Below are 22294 nucleotides of genomic sequence, written 5' to 3' on the forward strand. Positions count from 1 at the left end.
CACTATTATTCATGAGCACACACACACTGGCACTACGCGCCGCTTATTGGTTTGAATATGGCGTGCACAGAATACACAATGAATGATATGCGGTTTGTATCCGGAGTGGTACACTAATATTTTTGAGTACACATACACACTAGAGCTACGCGCCGCTTGTTAGTTTGAATATGGCACGCACATAATACACACTTAATGATATGCAGTTTGTATCCGGAGTGGTACACAATTATTCATGAGCACACATACACACTGGCACTATGCGCCGCTTATTAGTTTGAATATGGCGTGCACATAATACACACTTAATGATATGCAGTTTGTATCCGGAGTGGTACACTATTATTCATGAGCACACACACACTGGCACTACGCGCCGCTTATTGGTTTTAATTTGGCGCGCACAGAATACACACTGAATGATATGCGGTTTGTATCCGGAGTGGTACACAATTATTCATGAGCACACACACACTGGCACTACGTGCCGCTTATAAGTTTGAATATGGCGTGCACAGAATACACACTGAATGATATGCGGTTTGTATCCGGAGTGGTACACTATTATTTATGAGCACACATACACACTGGCACTACGCGCCGCTTATTGGTTTTAATTTGGCGCGCACAGAATACACACTTAATGATATGCGGTTTGTATCCGGAGTGGTACACAATTATTTATGAGCACACGCACGCACACTTACACTACGCGCCGCTTATAATTTTCAATATGACACGCACAGAATACACACTTAATGATATGCGGTTTGTATCCAGAGTGGTACACTTTTATTCATGAGCACACATTCACACTGGCACTACGCGCAGCTTATAAGTTTGAATATGGCGTGCACAGAATACACACTTAATGATATGCAGTTTGTATCCGGAGTGGTACACTAATATTTATGAGTACACATACACACTAGCGCTACGCGCCGCTTATTAGTTTGAATATGGCGTGCACAGAATACACAATGAATGATATGCGGTTTGTATCCGGAGTGGTACACTAATATTTATGAGCACACACACACACTGGCACTACGCGCCGCTTATTAGTTTGAATATGGCGTGCACAGAATACACACTTAATGATATGCAGTTTGTATCCGGAGTGGTACACAAATATTTATGAGCACACATTCACACACTGGCACTACGCGCCGCTTATTGGTTTGAATATGGCGTGCACAGAATACACACTGAATGAAATGCAGTTTGTATTCGGAGTGGTACACTATTATTCATTAGCACACACACGAACACTTACACTACGCGCTGCTTATTAGTTTGAATATGGCGCGCACAGAATACACACTGAATGATATGCGGTTTGTATCCGGAGTGGTACACTATTATTCATGAGCACACATACACACTAGCACTATGCGCCGCTTATTAGTTTGAATATGGCGTGCACAGAATACACACTTAATGATATGCAGTTTGTATCCGGAGTGGTACACTATTATTCATTAGCACACACACGAACACTTACACTACACGCCGCTTATTGGTTTTAATTTGGCGCGCACAGAATACACACTTAATGATATGCAGTTTGTATCCGAAGTGGTACACTATTATTCATGAGCACACACACACTGGCACTACGCGCAGCTTATTAGTTTGAATATGGCGCGCACAGAATACACACTTAATGATATGCAGTTTGTATCCGGAGTGGTACACTAATATTTATGAGTACACATACACACTAGCGCTACGCGCCGCTTATTAGTTTGAATATGGCGTGCACAGAATACACACTTAATGATATGCAGTTTGTATCCGGAGTGGTACACCATTATTCATTAGCACACACACGAACACTTACACTACGCGCTGCTTATTAGTTTGAATATGGCGCGCACAGAATACACACTTAATGATATGCGGTTTGTATCCGGAGTGGTACACTATTATTCTTGAGCACACATACACACTAGCACTATGCGCCGCTTATTAGTTTGAATATGGCGCGCACAGAATACACACTTAATGATATGCGGTTTGTATCCGGAGTGGTACACAATTATTCATGAGCACACATACACACTGGCACTACGCGCCGCTTGTAATTTTGAATATGGCGCGCACAGAATACACACTAAATGATATGCGGTTTGTATCCGGAGTGGTACACAATTATTCATGAGCACACATACATACTGGCACTACGCGCCGCTTATAATTTTCAATATGACGCGCACAGAATACACACTTAATGATATGCGGTTTGTATCCGGAGCGGTACACTTATATTTATGAGCACACACACGCACACTTACACTACGCGCTGCTTGTAAATTCCAATATGGCGCGCACAGAATACACACTAAATGATATGCGGTTTGTATCCGGAGTGGTACACTATTATTCATGAGCACACACACGCACACTTACACTACGCGCTGCTTGTAATTTCCAATATGGCGCGCACAGAATACACACTTAATGATATGCAGTTTGTATCCGGAGTGGTACACAATTATTCATGAGCACACACACACACTGGCACTACGCGCCGCTTATTGGTTTTAATTTGGCGCGCACAGAATACACACTTAATGATATGCGGTTTGTATCCGGAGTGGTACACTATTATTCATGAGCACACTCACACTGGCACTACGCGCCGCTTATTGGTTTTAATTTGGCGCGCACAGAATACTCACTTAATGATATGCGGTTTGTATCCGGAGTGGTACACTATTATTTATGAGCACACACACACACTGGCACTACGCGCCGCTTATTGGTTTGAATATGGCGTGCACAGAATACACACTGAATGATATGCGGTTTGTATCCGGAGTGGTACACTAATATTTATGAGCACACACACACACTGGCACTACGCGCCGCTTATTAGTTTGAATATGGCGCACACAGAATACACACTGAATGATATGCGGTTTGTATCCGGAGTGGTACACAAATATTTATGAGTACACATACACACTAGAGCTACGCGCCGCTTATAAGTTTGAATATGGCGCGCACATAATACACACTTAATGATATGCAGTTTGTATCCGGAGTGGTACACTAATATACATGAGCACACATACACACACTGGCACTACGCGCCGCTTATTAGTTTGAATATAGCGCGCACAGAATACACACTTAATTATATGCGGTTTGTATCCGGAGTGGTACACTAATATTTATGAGCACACACACACACTGGCACTACGCGCCGCTTATAAGTTTGAATATGGCGCGCACAGAATACACACTGAATGATATGCGGTTTGTATCCGGAGTGGTACACTAATATTTATGAGCACACACACACACTGGCACTACGCGCCGCTTATAAGTTTGAATATGGCGCGCACATAATACACACTTAATGATATGCAGTTTGTATCCGGAGTGGTACACTAATATTCATGAGCACACATACACACACTGGCACTACGCGCCGCTTATTAGTTTGAATATAGCGCGCACAGAATACACACTTAATTATATGCGGTTTGTATCCGGAGTGGTACACTAATATTTATGAGCACACACACACACTGGCACTACGCGCCGCTTATAAGTTTGAATATGGCGCGCACAGAATACACACTTAATGATATGCGGTTTGTATCCGGAGTGGTACACTATTATTTATGAGCACACACACACACTGGCACTACGCGCCGCTTATAAGTTTGAATATGGCGCACACAGAATACACACTTAATGATATGCGGTTTGTATCCGGAGTGGTACACTATTATTCATGAGCACACACACACTGGCACTACGCGCCGCTTATTAGTTTGAATATGCCGCGCAAATAATACACACTTAATGATATGCGGTTTGTATCCGGAGTGGTACACTATTATTCATGAACACACACACACTGGCACTACGCGCCGCTTATTGGTTTGAATATGGCGTGCACAGAATACACACTGAATGATATGCGGTTTGTATCCGGAGTGGTACACTATTATTCATGAGCACACACACACTGGCACTACGCGCCGCTTATTGGTTTGAATATGGCGTGCACAGAATACACACTGAATGATATGCGGTTTGTATCCGGAGTGGTACACTATTATTCATGAGCACACACACACTGGCACTACGCGCCGCTGATTAGTTTGAATATGGCGTGCACAGAATACACACTTAATGATATGCGGTTTGTATCCGGAGTGGTACACTATTATTCATGAGCACACACACACTGGCACTACGCGCCGCTTATTGGTTTGAATATGGCGTGCACAGAATACACACTGAATGATATGCGGTTTGTATCCGGAGTGGTACACTATTATTCATGAGCACACACACACTGGCACTACGCGCCGCTTATTGGTTTGAATATGGCGTGCACAGAATACACACTGAATGATATGCGGTTTGTATCCGGAGTGGTACAGTATCGGACAGAAAGATAGGGCATTGGTTTTTTAACGCACCGTGCACCCGTTGGGCCAAGTTTATGTGTGGTTTGTATGTGTTTGTGTTTGTGTGTGTGTGTATGTGTGTGTGTATGTGTGTTTGTGTGTGTGTGTGTGTGTGTGTGTGTGTGTGTGTGTGTGTGTGTGTATGTGTGTGTGCATGTGTGTGTGTGTGTGTGGATGTATGTTTGAATGTGTATTGATGTGTGTGTTTGTTTCACAAGTAGGTCGTTTCGGATAGATTTGTAAGTAGTTTTTTTGTGTTTTGGGTTAGGTTTTCGGTGTGATAAGCAGGACCACCGCCCTCGCGATTAGTGTGTTTTCGATATATTAACAATGTTACGGTCTTCTTTCGCCGTGGTCTTCTGAGGACGTCCGGTTGACTTGCGCGTTTCGGTTGTCCAAGCGCGTTTCAGTTGTCTAAGCACGTTTCGGTTGTCCGAAGCGCGTTTGCCACAAAAGTGCGCGATCGTTCCATTACGAACTCGATCCTTTTGCGCTTAATGCCAGCAGCAGCCATTCGCTTTTACATATGGCGCTGATGATCGGTACAACGTTTACCTCGACCCATTGTTACTAACATTGCTTGCTTGGACCGTCAAGAACGCGCTGGTTAAAAACTTGGACACGGCTGATCCCGTGCTCTGCCTGCGTTCTACTTCTATACGCGATGAACTACATCGTTATGGAGCAGCGAAAACATCGCATGGATAAAAACTATCAACGAGTACGCGAGTAAGCGTCTTCCCTTCAAAATCGAGAAAAGAATACTGCCGCGCTCATGAAACAAAACGCCCATTGAAAAGAACAACTGCGCGCCAGCTCAATGAACGCACAAAGTTTACCATTCGCACACAACGTGCAACGCAGAGATGCACGAAGGCCTTTCAATGGCGTGCACTGGAGAAACACCTGTGAGGGAATGCCGAGTTCATTGCTATTGTGCGTGTGTCCATTTCGCACCGGTGTCGCATTCACATTCATGAAACAGCACACCTGCATTTTCGTCCGAGGAACAAGCGCTGCTGTCGATGCAAACTTTAGTTTTTATCCAAGTGTAAACGCACAATGTTTCACATGATAACACACATAATAAGAATAATTTCAACGCAATATGACATCATGGCAAGCTATGTATTTCAGACACAAACACGCGCACTTGCAAATACACATTAAAAAGCACACTCTCTTTCTACTACTACACACACACACACACACATGCACACACACAGACACACATACATACACACACACACTAATACACACATACACACACACATACACACATACACACACACAAACACAAGTAACGTGGCAAAACAAGTGTACGGTGCATTGAAAAAAAAGGGTCCTATCTTAATGTCCGATACTGTACACTATTATTCATGAGCACACACACACTGGCACTACGCGCCGCTGATTAGTTTGAATATGGCGCGCACAGAATACACACTTAATGATATGCGGTTTGTATCCGGAGTGGTACACTATTATTCATGAGCACACACACACTGGCACTACGCGCCGCTTATTGGTTTGAATATGGCGTGCACAGAATACACACTGAATGATATGCGGTTTGTATCCGGAGTGGTACACTATTATTCATGAGCACACACACACTGGCACTACGCGCCGCTTATTGGTTTGAATATGGCGTGCACAGAATACACACTGAATGATATGCGGTTTGTATCCGGAGTGGTACACTATTATTCATGAGCACACACACACTGGCACTACGCGCCGCTGATTAGTTTGAATATGGCGTGCACAGAATACACACTGAATGATATGCGGTTTGTATCCGGAGTGGTACACTATTTCATGAGCACACACACACTGGCACTACGCGCCGCTTATTAGTTTGAATATGGCGCGCACAGAATACACACTGAATGATATGCGGTTTGTATCCGGAGTGGTACACAAATATTTATGAGTAAACATACACACTAGAGCTACGCGCCGCTTATAAGTTTGAATATGGCGCGCACATAATACACACTTAATGATATGCAGTTTGTATCCGGAGTGGTACACTATTATTCATGAGCACACACACGCACACTTACACTACGTGCTGCTTGTAATTTCCAATATGGCGCGCACAGAATACACACTAAATGATATGCAGTTTGTATCCGGAGTGGTACACAATTATTCATGAGCACACACACACACTGGCACTACGCGCCGCTTATTGGTTTTAATTTGGCGCGCACAGAATACACACTTAATGATATGCGGTTTGTATCCGGAGTGGTACACTATTATTCATGAGCACACTCACACTGGCACTACGCACCACTTATTGGTTTTAATTTGGCGCGCACAGAATACTCACTTAATGATATGCGGTTTGTATCCGGAGTGGTACACTATTATTTATGAGCACACACACACACTGGCACTACGCGCCGCTTATTGGTTTGAATATGGCGTGCACAGAATACACACTGAATGATATGCGGTTTGTATCCGGAGTGGTACACTTATATTTATGAGTACACACACACACTGGCACTACGCGCCGCTTATAAGTTTGAATATGGCGCACACAGAAATCACACTTAATTATATGCAGTTTGTATCCGGAGTGGTACACTAATATACATGAGCACACATACACACACTGGCACTACGCGCCGCTTATTAGTTTGAATATGGCGCGCACAGAATACACACTGAATGATATGCGGTTTGTATCCGGAGTGGTACACAAATATTTATGAGTAAACATACACACTAGAGCTACGCGCCGCTTATAAGTTTGAATATGGCGCGCACATAATACACACTTAATGATATGCAGTTTGTATCCGGAGTGGTACACTAATATACATGAGCACACATACACACACTGGCACTACGCGCCGCTTATTAGTTTGAATATAGCGCGCACAGAATACACACTGAATGATATGCGGTTTGTATCCGGAGTGGTACACTCATTTACATGAGCACACATACACACACTGGCACTACGCACCGCTTATTGGTTTTAATTTGGCGCGCACAGAATACTCACTTAATGATATGCGGTTTGTATCCGGAGTGGTACACTATTATTCATGAGCACACACACACTGGCACTACGCACCGCTGATTAGTTTGAATATGGCGTGCACAGAATACACACTTAATGATATGCAGTTTGTATCCGGAGTGGTACACTAATATACATGAGCACACATACACACACTGGCACTACGCGCCGCTTATTAGTTTGAATATGGCGTGCACAGAATACACACTGAATGATATGCGGTTTGTATCCGGAGTGGTACACTATTATTCATGAGCACACACACACTGGCACTACGCGCCGCTTATTAGTTTGAATATGGCGCGCACAGAATACACACTGAATGATATGCGGTTTGTATCCGGAGTGGTACACAAATATTTATGAGTAAACATACACACTAGAGCTACGCGCCGCTTATAAGTTTGAATATGGCGCGCTCATAATACACACTTAATGATATGCAGTTTGTATCCGGAGTGGTACACTAATATACATGAGCACACATACACACACTTACACTACGCGCTGCTTGTAATTTCCAATATGGCGCGCACAGAATACACACTAAATGATATGCGGTTTGTATCCGGAGTGGTACACTATTATTCATGAGCACACACACGCACACTTACACTACGTGCTGCTTGTAATTTCCAATATGGCGCGCACAGAATACACACTAAATGATATGCAGTTTGTATCCGGAGTGGTACACAATTATTCATGAGCACACACACACACTGGCACTACGCGCCGCTTATTGGTTTTAATTTGGCGCGCACAGAATACACACTTAATGATATGCGGTTTGTATCCGGAGTGGTACACTATTATTCATGAGCACACTCACACTGGCACTACGCACCGCTGATTAGTTTGAATATGGCGTGCACAGAATACTCACTTAATGATATGCGGTTTGTATCCGGAGTGGTACACTATTATTTATGAGCACACACACACACTGGCACTACGCGCCGCTTATTGGTTTGAATATGGCGTGCACAGAATACACACTGAATGATATGCGGTTTGTATCCGGAGTGGTACACTTATATTTATGAGTACACACACACACTGGCACTACGCGCCGCTTATAAGTTTGAATATGGCGCACACAGAAATCACACTTAATTATATGCAGTTTGTATCCGGAGTGGTACACTAATATACATGAGCACACATACACACACTGGCACTACGCGCCGCTTATTAGTTTGAATATGGCGCGCACAGAATACACACTGAATGATATGCGGTTTGTATCCGGAGTGGTACACAAATATTTATGAGTAAACATACACACTAGAGCTACGCGCCGCTTATAAGTTTGAATATGGCGCGCACATAATACACACTTAATGATATGCGGTTTGTATCCGGAGTGGTACACTATCATTCATGAGCAAACACACACATACACACTGGCACTACGCGCCGCTTATTGGTTTGAATATGGCGTGCACAGAATACACACTGAATGATATGCGGTTTGTATCCGGAGTGGTACACTATTATTCATGAGCACACACACACTGGCACTACGCACCGCTGATTAGTTTGAATATGGCGTGCACAGAATACACACTTAATGATATGCGGTTTGTATCCGGAGTGGTACACTATTATTTATGAGCACACACACACACTGGCACTACGCGCCGCTTACTGGTTTGAATATGGCGTGCACAGAATACACACTTAATGATATGCGGTTTGTATCCGGAGTGGTACACTAATATTTATGAGCACACACACGCACACTTACACTACGCGCTGCTTGTAATTTCCAATATGGCGCGCACAGAATACACACTAAATGATATGCGGTTTGTATCCGGAGTGGTACACTATTATTCATGAGCACACACACACTGGCACTACGCACCGCTGATTAGTTTGAATATGGCGTGCACAGAATACACACTTAATGATATGCGGTTTGTATCCGGAGTGGTACACTATTATTTATGAGCACACACACACACTGGCACTACGCGCCGCTTACTGGTTTGAATATGGCGTGCACAGAATACACACTTAATGATATGCGGTTTGTATCCGGAGCGGTACACTAATATTTATGAGCACACACACGCACACTTACACTACGCGCTGCTTGTAATTTCCAATATGGCGCGCACAGAATACACACTAAATGATATGCGGTTTGTATCCGGAGTGGTACACTATTATTCATGAGCACACACACGCACACTTACACTACGTGCTGCTTGTAATTTCCAATATGGCGCGCACAGAATACACACTAAATGATATGCAGTTTGTATCTGGAGTGGTACACAATTATTCATGAGCACACACACACACTGGCACTACGCGCCGCTTATTGGTTTTAATTTGGCGCGCACAGAATACACACTTAATGATATGCGGTTTGTATCCGGAGTGGTACACTATTATTCATGAGCACACTCACACTGGCACTACGCACCGCTTATTGGTTTTAATTTGGCGCGCACAGAATACTCACTTAATGATATGCGGTTTGTATCCGGAGTGGTACACTATTATTTATGAGCACACACACACACTGGCACTACGCGCCGCTTATTGGTTTGAATATGGCGCGCACATAATACACACTTAATGATATGCAGTTTGTATCCGGAGTGGTACACTAATATACATGAGCACACATACACACACTGGCACTACGTGCCGCTTATTAGTTTGAATATAGCGCGCACAGAATACACACTTAATTATATGCGGTTTGTATCCGGAGTGGTACACTAATATTTATGAGCACACACACACACTGGCACTACGCGCCGCTTATAAGTTTGAATATGGCGTGCACAGAATACACACTTAATGATATGCGGTTTGTATCCGGAGTGGTACACTATTATTTATGAGCACACACACACACTGGCACTACGCGCCGCTTACTGGTTTGAATATGGCGTGCACAGAATACACACTTAATGATATGCGGTTTGTATCCGGAGCGGTACACTAATATTTATGAGCACACACACGCACACTTACACTACGCGCTGCTTGTAATTTCCAATATGGCGCGCACAGAATACACACTAAATGATATGCAGTTTGTATCCGGAGTGGTACACAATTATTCATGAGCACACACACACACTGGCACTACGCGCCGCTTATTGGTTTTAATTTGGCGCGCACAGAATACACACTTAATGATATGCGGTTTGTATCCGGAGTGGTACACTATTATTCATGAGCACACTCACACTGGCACTACGCACCGCTTATTGGTTTTAATTTGGCGCGCACAGAATACTCACTTAATGATATGCGGTTTGTATCCGAAGTGGTACACTATTATTTATGAACACACACACACACACTGGCACTACGCGCCGCTTATTGGTTTGAATATGGCGTGCACAGAATACACACTGAATGATATGCGGTTTGTATCCGGAGTGGTACACTAATATTTATGAGTACACACACACACTGGCACTACGCGCCGCTTATAAGTTTGAATATGGCGCACACAGAAATTACACTTAATTATATGCAGTTTGTATCCGGAGTGGTACACTAATATACATGAGCACACATACACACACTGGCACTACGCGCCGCTTATTAGTTTGAATATGGCGCGCACAGAATACACACTGAATGATATGCGGTTTGTATCCGGAGTGGTACACAAATATTTATGAGTAAACATACACACTAGAGCTACGCGCCTCTTATAAGTTTGAATATGGCGCGCACATAATACACACTTAATGATATGCAGTTTGTATCCGGAGTGGTACACTAATATACATGAGCACACATACACACACTGGCACTACGCGCCGCTTATTAGTTTGAATATAGCGCGCACAGAATACACACTTAATTATATGCGGTTTGTATCCGGAGTGGTACACTAATATTTATGAGCACACACACACACTGGCACTACGCGCCGCTTATAAGTTTGAATATGGCGCGCACATAATACACACTTAATGATATGCAGTTTGTATCCGGAGTGGTACACTATTATTCATGAGCACACTCACACTGGCACTACGCACCGCTTATTGGTTTTAATTTGGCGCGCACAGAATACTCACTTAATGATATGCAGTTTGTATCCGGAGTGGTACACAATTATTCATGAGCACACACACACACTGGCACTACGCGCCGCTTATTGGTTTTAATTTGGCGCGCACAGAATACACACTTAATGATATGCGGTTTGTATCCGGAGTGGTACACTATTATTCATGAGCACACTCACACTGGCACTACGCACCCCTTATTGGTTTTAATTTGGCGCGCACAGAATACTCACTTAATGATATGCGGTTTGTATCCGGAGTGGTACACTATTATTTATGAGCACACACACACACTGGCACTACGCGCCGCTTATTGGTTTGAATATGGCGCGCAAATAATACACACTTAATGATATGCGGTTTGTATCCGGAGTGGTACACTATTATTTATGAGCACACACACACACTGGCACTACGCGCCGCTTATTGGTTTGAATATGGCGTGCACAGAATACACACTGAATGATATGCGGTTTGTATCCGGAGTGGTACACTAATATTTATGAGCACACACACACACTGGCACTACGCGCCGCTTATAAGTTTGAATATGGCGCACACAGAAATCACACTTAATTATATGCAGTTTGTATCCGGAGTGGTACACTAATATACATGAGCACACATACACACACTGGCACTACGCGCCGCTTATTGGTTTTAATTTGGCGCGCACAGAATACACACTGAATGATATGCGGTTTGTATCCGGAGTGGTACACAAATATTTATGAGTACACATACACACTAGAGCTACGCGCCGCTTATAAGTTTGAATATGGCGCGCACATAATACACACTTAATGATATGCAGTTTGTATCCGGAGTGGTACACTAATATACATGAGCACACATACACACACTGGCACTACGCGCCGCTTATTAGTTTGAATATAGCGCGCACAGAATACACACTTAATTATATGCGGTTTGTATCCGGAGTGGTACACTATTATTTATGAGCACACACACACACTGGCACTACGTGCCGCTTATTGGTTTTAATTTGGCGCGCACAGAATACTCACTGAATGATATGCGGTTTGTATCCGGAGTGGTACACTATTATTTATGAGCACACACACACACTGGCACTACGCGTCGCTTATTGGTTTTAATTTGGCGCGCACAGAATACACACTTAATGATATGCGGTTTGTATCCGGAGTGGTACACTATTATTCATGAGCACACTCACACTGGCACTACGCGCCGCTTATTGGTTTGAATATGGCGCGCAAATAATACACACTTAATGATATGCGGTTTGTATCCGGAGTGGTACACTATTATTTATGAGCACACACACACACTGGCACTACGCGCCGCTTATTGGTTTGAATATGGCGTGCACAGAATACACACTGAATGATATGCGGTTTGTATCCGGAGTGGTACACTAATATTTATGAGCACACACACACACTGGCACTACGCGCCTCTTATAAGTTTGAATATGGCGCACACAGAAATCACACTTAATTATATGCAGTTTGTATCCGGAGTGGTACACTAATATACATGAGCACACATACACACACTGGCACTACGCGCCGCTTATTGGTTTTAATTTGGCGCGCACAGAATACACACTGAATGATATGCGGTTTGTATCCGGAGTGGTACGCAAATATTTATGAGTACACATACACACTAGAGCTACGCGCCGCTTATAAGTTTGAATATGGCGCGCACATAATACACACTTAATGATATGCAGTTTGTATCCGGAGTGGTACACAATTATTCATGAGCACACATACACACTAGCACTATGCGCCGCTTCTTAGTTTGAATATGGCGCGCACAGAATACACACTGAATGATATGCGGTTTGTATCCAGAGTGGTACACTTATATACATGAGCACACATACACACACTGGCACTACGCGCCGCTTATTAGTTTGAATATGGCGCGCACAGAATACACACTTAATGATATGCGGTTTGTATCCGGAGTGGTACACTATTATTTATGAGCACACACACACACTGGCACTACGCGCCGCTTATTAGTTTGAATATGGCGCGCACAGAATACACACTTAATGATATGCGGTTTGTATCCGGAGTGGTACACTATTATTCATGAGCACACATACACACACTGGCACTATGCGCCGCTTATTAGTTTGAATATGGCGCGCACAGAATACACACTTAATGATATGCGGTTTGTATCCGGAGTGGTACACTAATATTCATGAGCACACACACACACTGGCACTACTTGCCGCTTATTGGTTTTAATTTGGCGCGCACAGAATACACACTAAATGATATGCGGTTTGTATCCAGAGTGGTACACTAATATTTATGAGTACACATACACACTAGCGCTACGCGCCGCTTATTAGTTTGAATATGGCGCGCACAGAATACACACTTAATGATATGCGATTTGTATCCGGAGTGGTACACTAATATTTATGAGCACACACACACACTAGCACTATGCACATCTTATTAGTTTGAATATGGCGCGCACAGAATACACACTTAATGATATGCGGTTTGTATCCGGAGTGGTACACTATTATTCATGAGCACACACACACACTGGCACTACGCGCCGCTTATAAGTTTGAATATGGCGCACACAGAATACACACTTAATGATATGCAGTTTGTATCCGGAGTGGTACACTAATATACATGAGCACACATACACACACTGGCACTACGCGCCGCTTATTAGTTTGAATATGGCGCGCACAGAATACACACTTAATGATATGCGGTTTGTATCCGGAGTGGTACACTATTATTCATGAGCACACATACACACACTGGCACTACGCGCCGCTTATTAGTTTGAATATGGCGCGCACAGAATACACACTTAATGATATGCGGTTTGTATCCGGAGTGGTACACTAATATACATGAGCACACATACACACACTGGCACTACGCGCCGCTTATTACTTTGAATATGGCGCGCACATAATACACACTTAATGATATGCAGTTTGTATCCGGAGTGGTACACTATTATTCATGAGCACACATACACACACTGGCACTATGCACATCTTATTAGTTTGAATATGGCGCGCACAGAATACACACTTAATTATATGCAGTTTGTATCCGGAGTGGTACACTATTATTTATGAGCACACACACACACTGGCACTACGCGCCGCTTATTAGTTTGAATATGGCGCACACAGAATACACACTTAATGATATGCGGTTTGTATCCGGAGTGGTACACTATTATTTATGAGCACACATACACACACTGGCACTATGCGCCGCTTATTAGTTTGAATATGGCGCGCACAGAATACACACTTAATGATATGCGGTTTGTATCCGGAGTGGTACACTAATATACATGAGCACACATACACACACTGGCACTACGCGCCGCTTATTAGTTTGAATATGGCGCGCACATAATACACACTTAATGATATGCGGTTTGTATCCGGAGTGGTATACTAATATACATGAGCACACATACACACTAGCACTATGCACATCTTATTAGTTTGAATATGGCGCGCACAGAATACACACTTAATGATATGCGGTTTGTATCCGGAGTGGTACACAATTATTCATGAGCACACACACACACTGGCACTACGCGCCGCTTATAAGTTTGAATATGGCGCACACAGAATACACACTTAATGATATGCAGTTTGTATCCGGAGTGGTACACTTATATACATGAGCACACATACACACACTGGCACTACGCGCCGCTTATTAGTTTGAATATGGCGCGCACAGAATACACACTTAATGATATGCGGTTTGTATCCGGAGTGGTACACTATTATTCATGAGCACACATACACACACTGGCACTACGCGCCGCTTATTAGTTTGAATATGGCGCGCACAGAATACACACTTAATGATATGCGGTTTGTATCCGGAGTGGTACACTAATATACATGAGCACACATACACACACTGGCACTACGCGCCGCTTATTAGTTTGAATATGGCGCGCACATAATACACACTTAATGATATGCAGTTTGTATCCGGAGTGGTACACTATTATTCATGAGCACACATACACACACTGGCACTATGCACATCTTATTAGTTTGAATATGGCGCGCACAGAATACACACTTAATGATATGCGGTTTGTATCCGGAGTGGTACACTATTATTCATGAGCACACACACACTGGCACTACGCGCCGCTTATTGGTTTGAATATGGCGTGCACAGAATACACACTGAATGATATGCGGTTTGTATCCGGAGTGGTACACTATTATTCATGAGCACACACACACTGGCACTACGCGCCGCTGATTAGTTTGAATATGGCGCGCACAGAATACACACTGAATGATATGCGGTTTGTATCCGGAGTGGTACACTATTATTCATGAGCACACACACACTGGCACTACGCGCCGCTTACTGGTTTGAATATGGCGTGCAAAGAATACACACTTAATGATATGCGGTTTGCATCCGGAGTGGTACACAATTATTCAAGAGCATACATACACACTGGCACTACGCGCCGCTGATTAGTTTGAATATGGCGCGCACAGAATACACACTCAATGATATGCGGTTTGTATCCGGAGTGGTACACTATTATTCATGAGCAAACACACACTGGCACTACGCGCCGCTTATTGGTTTTAATTTGGCGCGCACAGAATACACACTGAATGATATGCGGTTTGTATCCGGAGTGGTACACTATTATTCATGAGCACACACACACTGGCACTACGTGCCGCTTATAAGTTTGAATATGGCGTGCACAGAATACACACTTAATGATATGCGGTTTGTATCCGGAGTGGTACACAATTATTCATGAGCACACACACACACTGGCACTACGCGCCGCTTATTGGTTTTAATTTGGCGCGCACAGAATACACACTTAATGATATGCGGTTTGTATCCGGAGTGGTACACTATTATTCATGAGCACACTCACACTGGCACTACGCGCCGCTTATTAGTTTGAATATGGCGCGCACAGAATACACACTTAATGATATGCAGTTTGTATCCGGAGTGGTACACAAATATTTATGAGCACACATTCACACACTGGCACTTCGCGCCGCTTATTGGTTTGACTATGGCGTGCACAGAATACACACTGAATGATATGCGGTTTGTATCCGGAGTGGTACACTAATATACATGAGCACACATACACACTGGCACTACGCGCCGCTTATTAGTTTGAATATGGCGTGCACAGAATACACACTTAATGATATGCAGTTTGTATCCGGAGTGGTACACTAATATACATGAGCACACATACACACTGGCACTACGCGCCGCTTATTAGTTTTAATATGAAGCGCACAGAATACACACTTAATGATATGCGGTTTGTATCCGGAGTGGTACACTAATATTTATGAGCACACACACACACTGGCACTACGCGCCGCTTATTAGTTTGAATATGGCGTGCACAGAATACACACTTAATGATATGCAGTTTGTATCCGGAGTGGTACACTAATATACATGAGCACACATACACACACTGGCACTACGCGCCACTTATTGGTTTTAATTTGGCGCGCACAGAATACACACTTAATGATATGCGGTTTGTATCCGGAGTGGTACACAATTATTTATGAGCACACGCACGCACACTTACACTACGCGCTGCTTATTAGTTTGAATAAGGCGTGCACAGAATACACACTTAATGATATGTAGTTTGTATCCGGAGTGGTACACTAATATTTATGAGTACACATACACACTAGCGCTACGCGCCGCTTATTAGTTTGAATATGGCGTGCACAGAATACACAATGAATGATATGCGGTTTGTATCCGGAGTGGTACACTAATATTTATGAGCACACACACACACTGGCACTACGCGCCGCTTATTAGTTTGAATATGAAGCGCACAGAATACACACTTAATGATATGCGGTTTGTATCCGGAGTGGTACACTAATATTTATGAGCACACACACACACTGGCACTACGCGCCGCTTATTAGTTTGAATATGGCGTGCACAGAATACACACTTAATGATATGCAGTTTGTATCCGGAGTGGTACACTAATATACATGAGCACACATACACACACTGGCACTACGCGCCACTTATTGGTTTTAATTTGGCGCGCACAGAATACACACTTAATGATATGCGGTTTGTATCCGGAGTGGTACACAATTATTTATGAGCACACGCACGCACACTTACACTACGCGCTGCTTATTAGTTTGAATATGGCGTGCACAGAATACACACTTAATGATATGTAGTTTGTATCCGGAGTGGTACACTAATATTTATGAGTACACATACACACTAGCGCTACGCGCCGCTTATTAGTTTGAATATGGCGTGCACAGAATACACAATGAATGATATGCGGTTTGTATCCGGAGTGGTACACTAATATTTATGAGCACACACACACACTGGCACTACGCGCCGCTTATTAGTTTGAATATGGCGTGCACAGAATACACACTTAATGATATGCAGTTTGTATCCAGAGTGGTACACAAATATTTATGAGCACACATTCACACACTGGCACTTCGCGCCGCTTATTGGTTTGAATATGGCGTGCACAGAATACACACTGAATGATATGCGGTTTGTATCCGGAGTGGTACACTATTATTCATGAGCATACACACACTGGCACTACGCGCAGCTTATAAGTTTGAATATGGCGCGCACAGAATACACACTTAATGATATGCAGTTTGTATCCGGAGTGGTACACTAATATTTATGAGTACACATACACACTAGCGCTACGCGCCGCTTATTAGTTTGAATATGGCGTGCACAGAATACACAATGAATGATATGCGGTTTGTATCCGGAGTGGTACACTAATATTTATGAGCACACACACACACTGGCACTACGCGCAGCTTATAAGTTTGAATATGGCGCGCACAGAATACACACTTAATGATATGCAGTTTGTATCCGGAGTGGTACACTAATATTTATGAGTACACATACACACTAGCGCTACGCGCCGCTTATTAGTTTGAATATGGCGCGCACAGAATACACACTGAATGATATGCGGTTTGTATCCGGAGTGGTACACTATTATTCATGAGCACACACACACACACTGGCACTACGCGCCGCTTATTAGTTTGAATATGGCGCACACAGAATACACACTTAATGATATGCGGTTTGTATCCGGAGTGGTACACTATTATTCATGAGCACACATACACACACTGGCACTATGCGCCGCTTATTAGTTTGAATATGGCGCGCACAGAATACACACTTAATGATATGCGGTTTGTATCCGGAGTGGTACACTAATATTCATGAGCACACACACACACTGGCACTACGCGCCGCTTATTGGTTTTAATTTGGCGCGCACAGAATACACACTAAATGATATGCGGTTTGTATCCAGAGTGGTACACTAATATTTATGAGTACACATACACACTAGCGCTACGCGCCGCTTATTAGTTTGAATATGGCGCGCACAGAATACACACTTAATGATATGCGGTTTGTATCCGGAGTGGTACACTATTATTCATGAGCACACACACACACTGGCACTACGCGCCGCTTATTAGTTTGAATTTAGCGCGCACAGAATACACACTAAATGATATGCGATTTGTATCCGGAGTGGTACACCAATATTTATGAGCACACACACACTGGCACTACGCGCCGCTTATTGGTTTGAATATGGCGCGCACATAATACACACTTAATGATATGCGGTTTGTATCCGGAGTGGTACACTAATATTTATGAGTACACATACACACTAGAGCTACGCGCCTCTTATAAGTTTGAATATGGCGCGCACATAACACACACTTAATGATATGCGGTTTGTATCCGGAGTGGTACACTAATATACATGAGCACACATACACACTAGCACTATGCACATCTTATTAGTTTGAATATGGCGCGCACAGAATACACACTTAATGATATGCGGTTTGTATCCGGAGTGGTACACTATTATTCATGAGCACACACACACACTGGCACTACGCGCCGCTTATAAGTTTGAATATGGCGCACACAGAATACACACTTAATGATATGCAGTTTGTATCCGGAGTGGTACACTTATAAACATGAGCACACATACACACACTGGCACTACGCGCCGCTTATTAGTTTGAATATGGCGCGCACAGAATACACACTTAATGATATGCAGTTTGTATCCGGAGTGGTACACTATTATTCATGAGCACACATACACACACTGGCACTATGCGCCGCTTATTAGTTTGAATATGGCGCGCACAGAATACACACTTAATGATATGCGGTTTGTATCCGGAGTGGTACACTAATATACATGAGCACACACACACACTGGCACTACGCGCCGCTTATTAGTTTGAATATGGTGCGCACAGAATACACACTTAATGATATGCAGTTTGTATCCGGAGTGGTACACTATTATTCATTAGCACACACACGAACACTTACACTACGCGCTGCTTATTAGTTTGAATATGGCGCGCACAGAATACACACTTAATGATATGCGGTTTGTATCCGGAGTGGTACACTATTATTTATGAGCACACACACACACTGGCACTACGCGCCGCTTATTAGTTTGAATATGGCGCACACAGAATACACACTTAATGATATGCAGTTTGTATCCGGAGTGGTACACTAATATACATGAGCACACATACACACACTGGCACTATGCGCCGCTTCTTAGTTTGAATATGGCGCGCACAGAATACACACTTAATGATATGCGGTTTGTATCCGGAGTGGTACACTAATATACATGAGCACACACACACACTGGCACTACGCGCCGCTTATTAGTTTGAATATGGTGCGCACAGAATACACACTTAATGATATGCAGTTTGTATCCGGAGTGGTACACTATTATTCATTAGCACACACACGAACACTTACACTACGCGCTGCTTATTAGTTTGAATATGGCGCGCACAGAATACACACTTAATGATATGCGGTTTGTATCCGGAGTGGTACACTATTATTCATGAGCACACATACACACACTGGCACTATGCGCCGCTTATTAGTTTGAATATGGCGCGCACAGAATACACACTTAATGATATGCGGTTTGTATCCGGAGTGGTACACTATTATTCATGAGCACACACACACACTGGCACTACGCGCCGCTTATAAGTTTGAATATGGCGCACACAGAAATCACACTTAATGATATGCAGTTTGTATCCGGAGTGGTACACTAATATACATGAGCACACATACACACACTGGCACTATGCGCCGCTTCTTAGTTTGAATATGGCGCGCACAGAATACACACTTAATGATATGCGGTTTGTATCCGGAGTGGTACACTATTATTCATGAGCAAACACACACACACACACTGGCATTACGCGCCGCTTATTGGTTTTAATTTGGCGTGCACAGAATACTCACTTAATGATATGCGGTTTGTATCCGGAGTGGTACACTATTATTCATGAGCACACACACACACTGGCACTACGCGCCGCTTATAAGTTTGAATATGGCGCACACAGAAATCACACTTAATGATATGCAGTTTGTATCCGGAGTGGTACACTAATATACATGAGCACACATACACACACTGGCACTATGCGCCGCTTATTAGTTTGAATATGGCGCACACAGAAATCACACTTAATGATATGCGGTTTGTATCCGGAGTGGTACACTTTTATTTATGAGCACACACACGCACACTTACACTACGCGCTGCTTGTAATTTCCAATATGGCGCGCACAGAATACACACTAAATGATATGCGGTTTGTATCCGGAGTGGTACACTATTATTCATGAGCACACATACACACTAGCACTATGCGCCGCTTATTAGTTTGAATATGGCGTGCACAGAATACACACTTAATGATATGCGGTTTGTATCCGGAGTGGTACACAATTATTCATGAGCATACATACACACTGGCACTACGCGCCGCTTATTAGTTTGAATATGGCGCACACAGAATACACACTTATTTATATGCAGTTTGTATCCGGAGTGGTACACAAATATTTATGAGCACACACACACACTGGCACTACGCGCCGCTTATTGGTTTGAATATGGCGTGCACAGAATACACACTTAATGATATGCGGTTTGTATCCGGAGTGGTACACTATTATTTATGAGTACACATACACACTAGAGCTACGCGCCGCTTATTAGTTTGAATATGGCGCGCACAGAATACACACTAAATGATATGCGGTTTGTATCCGGAGTGGTACACTATTATTCATGAGCACACACACGCACACTTAAACTACGCGCTGCTTGTAATTTCCAATATGGCGCGCACAGAATACACACTTAATGATATGCGGTTTGTATCCGGAGTGGTACACTATTATTCATGAGCACACACACGCACACTTACACTACGCGCTGCTTGTAATTTCCAATATGGCGCGCACAGAATACACACTAAATGATATGCAGTTTGTATCCGGAGTGGTACACTATTATTCATGAGCACACTCGGCACACTGCCTAGGGTTTAAAGAGTGCCTTTCGGCGCCGAGTGGCGTAACCGCGTTCAAAGTTTGGTATGCAACACACTCGACCTGCAACAATGGGTTACTCAAACTTGTACAAGTACAAGTGTTGTCTCTTACGAGACGTCTTGATATGCTCTCTACAAAAGCGTACGCTAATGCAGGTACAAATTAATGTACGTCCCAGATAGTGACGATCTCTGGGAGGAAGAACCGTAAGGAACTCCCCACACA

The sequence above is a fragment of the Anopheles gambiae genome (genome assembly GCF_943734735.2).
Source record: "Anopheles gambiae chromosome X unlocalized genomic scaffold, idAnoGambNW_F1_1 X_unloc_1, whole genome shotgun sequence".
Taxonomy (NCBI): Eukaryota; Metazoa; Arthropoda; class Insecta; order Diptera; family Culicidae; genus Anopheles; species Anopheles gambiae.